The sequence below is a fragment of the Vigna radiata genome, chromosome 6 (assembly GCF_000741045.1).
Source record: "Vigna radiata var. radiata cultivar VC1973A chromosome 6, Vradiata_ver6, whole genome shotgun sequence".
In the NCBI taxonomy this organism is placed as follows: Eukaryota; Viridiplantae; Streptophyta; class Magnoliopsida; order Fabales; family Fabaceae; genus Vigna; species Vigna radiata.
Genome location: NC_028356.1, coordinates 36226436 through 36232222, shown reverse-complemented (window position 1 = coordinate 36232222; position 5787 = coordinate 36226436). Strand labels below are relative to the sequence as shown.

General features: G+C 30.3%; 1 pseudogene; it reads right to left on the bottom strand.

Annotated features, from left to right (window-relative positions):
* LOC106763784 overlaps positions 1-5787 on the bottom strand; it is a 13025-nt pseudogene that overhangs the window by 1281 nt on the left and 5957 nt on the right.

Sequence of the window (5787 nt, the reverse complement as noted above, 5' to 3'; positions counted from 1 at the left end):
ACACAACTTTGCATTCATTTCACCTGCAAAACCCAAGAATGTTTTTGTTTAGTAAAAACATGAATAGGAATAAGAAAGTGAATTCCTCACTGTTTTAATTTATACTTTTTCCGGAAATATTATGAAAAGACAATACAAAAGTACCATAGTTGAGTTGAGTTGCATGCATACCTAGGTGGGATCTAACAGCGTCCGTGTAAGTGTGGTTTCTATTGCCTGCAACTTGGTCTCCAGTACGGTAACAGGCAGTTAGAAGACAGGAGGTATAGTAAGTCACCACTGAAAACAGAACCGATGAAACAAGACCAGCAATCCAACCAAGCTGAGCAAAAGCCCATGCCAGAGACAGCACTCTAAACCCAATAACAGATGTTATTATGTGGGCACTTGCAGTCATCCAATTTCCTGTTTTATGAAGCTCAGTGAGTTAATAACCAACACAGATACTTCTACTTTTGAGGATATTTCATTACCAGTTCTTTTGGGACGGCCATCATCATCATCAAAGGTACGTTGTTTTTCGATCATTTTGCTTTGAAGAGAGACACTACCAGATTTCGAAAGTAATTTTTTACATCCTTCGCGTGGTTGGAAATGTTTAGGATTACTTTTGAAGAAAAATTAAGAGAAACTCTTAATGCTAATATAATATGTATGGGTTTCTAGAAGTAGGAAGAATAGAACGATAATGTATGTTGCATATTACAAATTTGTCGATTTTGGTCGATATATTCCGATAGTGACTAAAAAAGCGTGGGTAAATTGAGTTGCGTGAATATGAATTTAAACAAATAAAAATTAAGTTAAGATTGTTCTCAAAACATCTATTCCAAAGTCTAAATTTCAAGACATATATCAAGAGCTCGAGGTCAAAATTCAAACAAAGAGCAATTATGTCTCTATCAAATCTCTATCAAACTCCCTTTTCTACTTATACAAATCCTTAAATTCTTAAATCCTTAAATCTTTAAATCCTTTTGTTATTGAGTCGTCATTGAGACTGACTACGATAAGCTTTGTGGTGGTATGGGTTCCCCATTCGCCCTCATTAAGCTTTAATTCTAGAAAACCAGTAACAAATCATTGGTTATTATTTCGTGTATCTTTATAATTTTGTATATTATCACTGTCATCTTACCATCACAACTTCTATCATTACTGCTGTGGTAAAGGAAGAACATTAAGAAGTAAAATATAGAAAATATAGAAAAAATCTCATTCTAAAAACTCTTTTTTGAAACCTATTTTATTTATTTTAGAATTTGTTTTCCAAAATATATTTCAGGATACTCTCTTATATTCATTCAAAAAGATATTATATGTGTTTTAGTCGTTCTGAAAAGCAAATTTCAGAACAAAGTTTATGTGTTTCAAAAATTCTATTTTAAAAATTATATTCTGAAAATTTTATTTCCTATATTTCAAGCTGAAAGTCTTATTCTAGAAATTCAAAAAAAAATTATTATTGAAAATTTTCAGAATATATAGTGAGTTAGAGCAAAATAATAATTTAAGTTTTTTTAACCATATATAGTCCGTTTAGAGCAAAATAGTCCGTTATGAAATTCATTCAAATTTTCATTTAGAGCAAAATAATCAGTTAGAACAAAATTTTCATGACATTCTCCAAAATTCATTCAAAAAGGATATTAGATATGTTTTAAAAACTTTATTTCGAAAATGTCGTTCTGAAAAACAACTTTTATGTGTTTCGAAAATTTTATCATAAAAAATATATAATGAAAATTTTATTTTCCAAAACTTCATTGTGAAAATTCCAAAAAGTTTTTTTTTAAAAAAATTTCAGAATGCATATAGTCAGTTAGAGAAGTTTAGAAAATTCCTTCAAGCATTAAATTTTCATTTTAAAATAGTCAGTTTAGAAATCTCATTCTAATCACTTTTTTTGAAACATATATTTCATTTATTTTAGAAAGTTCTTTGTAAAATATATTTAATGTTCTTAATATTCATACTAAAATTATATATATATATATAGAAAAAAAATTCTAAAATAAATTTCGTGTTTCGAAAATCTTATTCTAAAAATTTCAAAATATTTATTGTTGAAAGTTTTTATAATGTATATTATAAATAATTTTGTTCAAATTTTAATCCCATTTTATCATAATTATTAAGAAGAGATGTGAATGTTTAGATGTTTTTCTTTTAAGACAAAAACAAAGGAAGTTAAAGAACTAGGTAAAAAAAAGTAGAAAGGTTTGTTAATATCCCTGATTCCTCGTAACATAATTGTATAGCATGTAATGAGTCAGGAACTACAGAAAGTTCTGCCATTTTTTTCGGTGATATACAATGACGACTCATTTGGCAATGGATCTCCAACAAACTTCATCTACATATTTGGTCACTTGAAGAAGTAATAGACAGGCCCATACCATAATAAGAAAACTTGATTTCACTCAGTGCATCGTTTAGCTGCTTCTGAAGAGTGTGGGTTTTGTGTAAAGAGAACATGATGTATGCAACCGTTGCAACTCCCGATGCAAGGGGTTTGGGATAAAAAAAACAACTTCAGGCTTCTGGGTGAAAACACGAAGGGAAGTCTTAAAGTAAGAAAAAGATATAGAAAATATAGAAAAAAATGTTATTCTAAAAACTCTTTTTTGAAACATATTTTATTTATTTTAGATTTTTTTTTACAAAATATATTTCATGATACTCTCCAAAAATTCATATTAAATGTGTTTTAGAAAGTTTATTTCAGAATAAATTTTATAAATTCATATTAAATGTGTTTTAGAAAGTTTATTTCAAAATAAATTTTATGTGTTTCAAAAATTCTATTTTAAAAAGTTATATTTTGAAAATTTTATTTTCTAAATTTTAAGCTCAAAGTCTTATTTTAGAAATTCCAAAAAGTTTATTGTTGAAAATTTTCAGAATATATAGTGAGTTGGAGCAAAATAATAATTTATGTTTTTTTTTAACAATATATAGTCAGTTTAGAAAATTCATGCAAATTTTCATTCAGAGCAAAATGATCAGTTAGAGCAAAATTTTCATGATATTTTCCAAAATTCATTCAAAACGATATTAGATATGTTTTAAAAAGTTAATTTCGAAAATGTCGTTCTGAAAAACAAATTTTATGTGTTTTGAAAATTTTATCTTAAGAATTATATAATGAAAATTGTAGCTTACTTTAGATGAGGGTCTCAAAATTAAAGTTTCTTAAAAGTTAAAGAACTATATTGTACTTTATTTTGAAAGAGGAACTAAAATCAAAATCGTCACAAAACAGAGAGACTAAAAACATATTTAACCCTTAATGATAAAATATGTATTATTTTTTAAGTTTAATAGATATTTTAATTTTTTTTGTTATTTTTATTTAAAGTGGTTTTCTTATTTTTTGAATTATTAGGAATAGTCACATCATTTTCTAAAAAAAGTTAGATCTATTAACTAGTTTTAAATGTTAATTTTTAATTATTTCTAAATTTTATTTGGATGCGTTACAATTAAACCCTAATAAATTTGTCCAAATGTCTGATTTTCTTTTAAGAATCCTAATTATTTTCGTCGAACACTTCTATAGTCTTAATTCTCATAACCATCGTCAATAAGGAATAGAAACTCAAAAAAATTTCAAATCAGAATCTTAATCCCTATATCTGGAGCTACAAGAGAGAAGAGATAATCCCAAAATACAAGATTATTAACACCAATGTACAGAGAAAAAAAATCGCAAACAAAAAAAATTAATTTACACGTGTAAATTTTTAAATATTTGAAATAAAATATAGATTTAAACCTTTAAATTATCTTTATTTTTAGAGCGTTTTCTCAATTTTATCAATTCCTTATTAAAATTTTTAATTGGATATTTATATGTGTTAATTTCAATCAATTTAACTATTTTTTGTTAAATTTCGTTAACACTGTGAAATTTTTGATAAATGAAAAGGTTGATATGTAATTTTTTTAAAACGTGACATCAGAAATTTGAAAGTTGAATACGTGGTCTCAACCGTGTGAGCTCTCTCTTCTTTCCCTCTTCTTTTCCCTTTTCCTTTGCAAGTCTTTTTCTTTCAGTGTGTCTTAATTTGGAAAAACTGAAAAAGTTTGAAACTTTTAAGTTGTGTTTTACATTATTTTCTGTGATGGGTTTGGTTTCGTCGATCTGAATGAAGAAATTTCATGCACTGCATTTGTTATATTGAAAAAACTAAAGTCAACTTGGTCATGTGCAGGCACAAGTTTCAAACTTTTTCCATAGAACATCGGTGGCGGGTCAAGCGGCAAGAAGGGTTTCCCAGATTATGTTCTACTTGTATTTTTTCTTGGTTGCAGTCTTGGTGATTTTCCTATATGGTCTTGTCTTTGACGCTCATACCCACCATTTCCATCCTCAGAAATGGTATCCCCCACTTCTGCACTGATCCAATCCAGGGGCTAACCCTTTATTCAATCGTCATTGGACTCCTTTACTGCTGTTTCCTGGAGGCTGGGATTGAAATCCCTAAATTCCTGTCACTATTTTTGAACATAAGAGCTATTGAAGAACCCTAAATCCCTCATCTTCTACAACTCCACACATGCACAGGGAAATTCCAATAGAACATAACAAAGAACTCTCAACATCGAGAGTATGAAGAAAACTGGAAATTAGGGGAAGGCTTGGCAAGACTGAGAAGAAAGGAGGTGAGGAGCAGCAGCCCTTGAATCGCAATAGCCCGTTTCGGGTCTGCGACGGTGCTTCGGCTATAGTGCTCAGCCGTGCGAAGGCCACGACATTGTCTTGGTGGTGACTCCAGATTGCGCGCGACGCAGCTGGCGGAAATCGCGGCGGTTTCCGATCTGGGTATTGGGAGGTGGTAGAAACACGTTTTTAAAGAGGAAGAATACGGAGGGAGATCATGTCGTCGTCGGCAAAGCTTCCTGTGGTGACTAGCGTCGCTAGCAACGGCCCTGACCGGTCGAGGAGCATGCGGGGACGGAAGGAGCTGCTGGCAATGGAGGTTCAGGCGAGGAAGACGAAGAGTGGAGATCTCATATTTCACAATCTATTTTAAATTTTAATTTTTCTCAAATAAAACGTTTTCATTGCCACGTTTCAACACTACCAAGACTATATTTAAATACATTAACACTTTATCGACTCTGTTGTACAAAATAATTAGGTGTTAATTTTTTTTAACGAAAAGGATTAATTTGATTGAAGATCTCATATTTTCAATTTTAATAAAAAGGAAATGAAATTAGAAAAGCGTCCCAAAAATAAAAATAATTTAAGGATTTAAATTTAAAATATATAAAGTAATTAAACACCTTACAAATAGATAAACAACAAAGAAAATATATTTTAACACACATCACCATTTTATTTATATACTGTGTTATTTGACACTTCTCCTACAATGATGTTTATTCAGAGAAATGGCAGTGAACTAGTAATAGGTCATGAATGGCTTGTAAAATTTAAAATCATGAAGAAGTCCAGCTGTTGAACCTACTGCAGCTAGCATTGTCAAGACGAAGCATGTCGCACTAAGCATGTGCAAGCATTTCCATTTTGTGCTCCATTTTGGTATTCTAGTTTGAACTATATAAATTTCCACTGGGAAATACACGGTGAGGGGCCAATATGCTATGGCACCAATAAGTCCAATAATGTCAGTGAAGAATGGTAGCAACATTGCTATGAAAGTGCAGCATATCACAAAAGTTGTCCTCCAAACCAACCTGAAGAGCTTGAGCATGAAGGGTTTGCAACCAGGGATTGGTACTTCAAACTCCTTCGTTATAAAATTACTCTCTGGG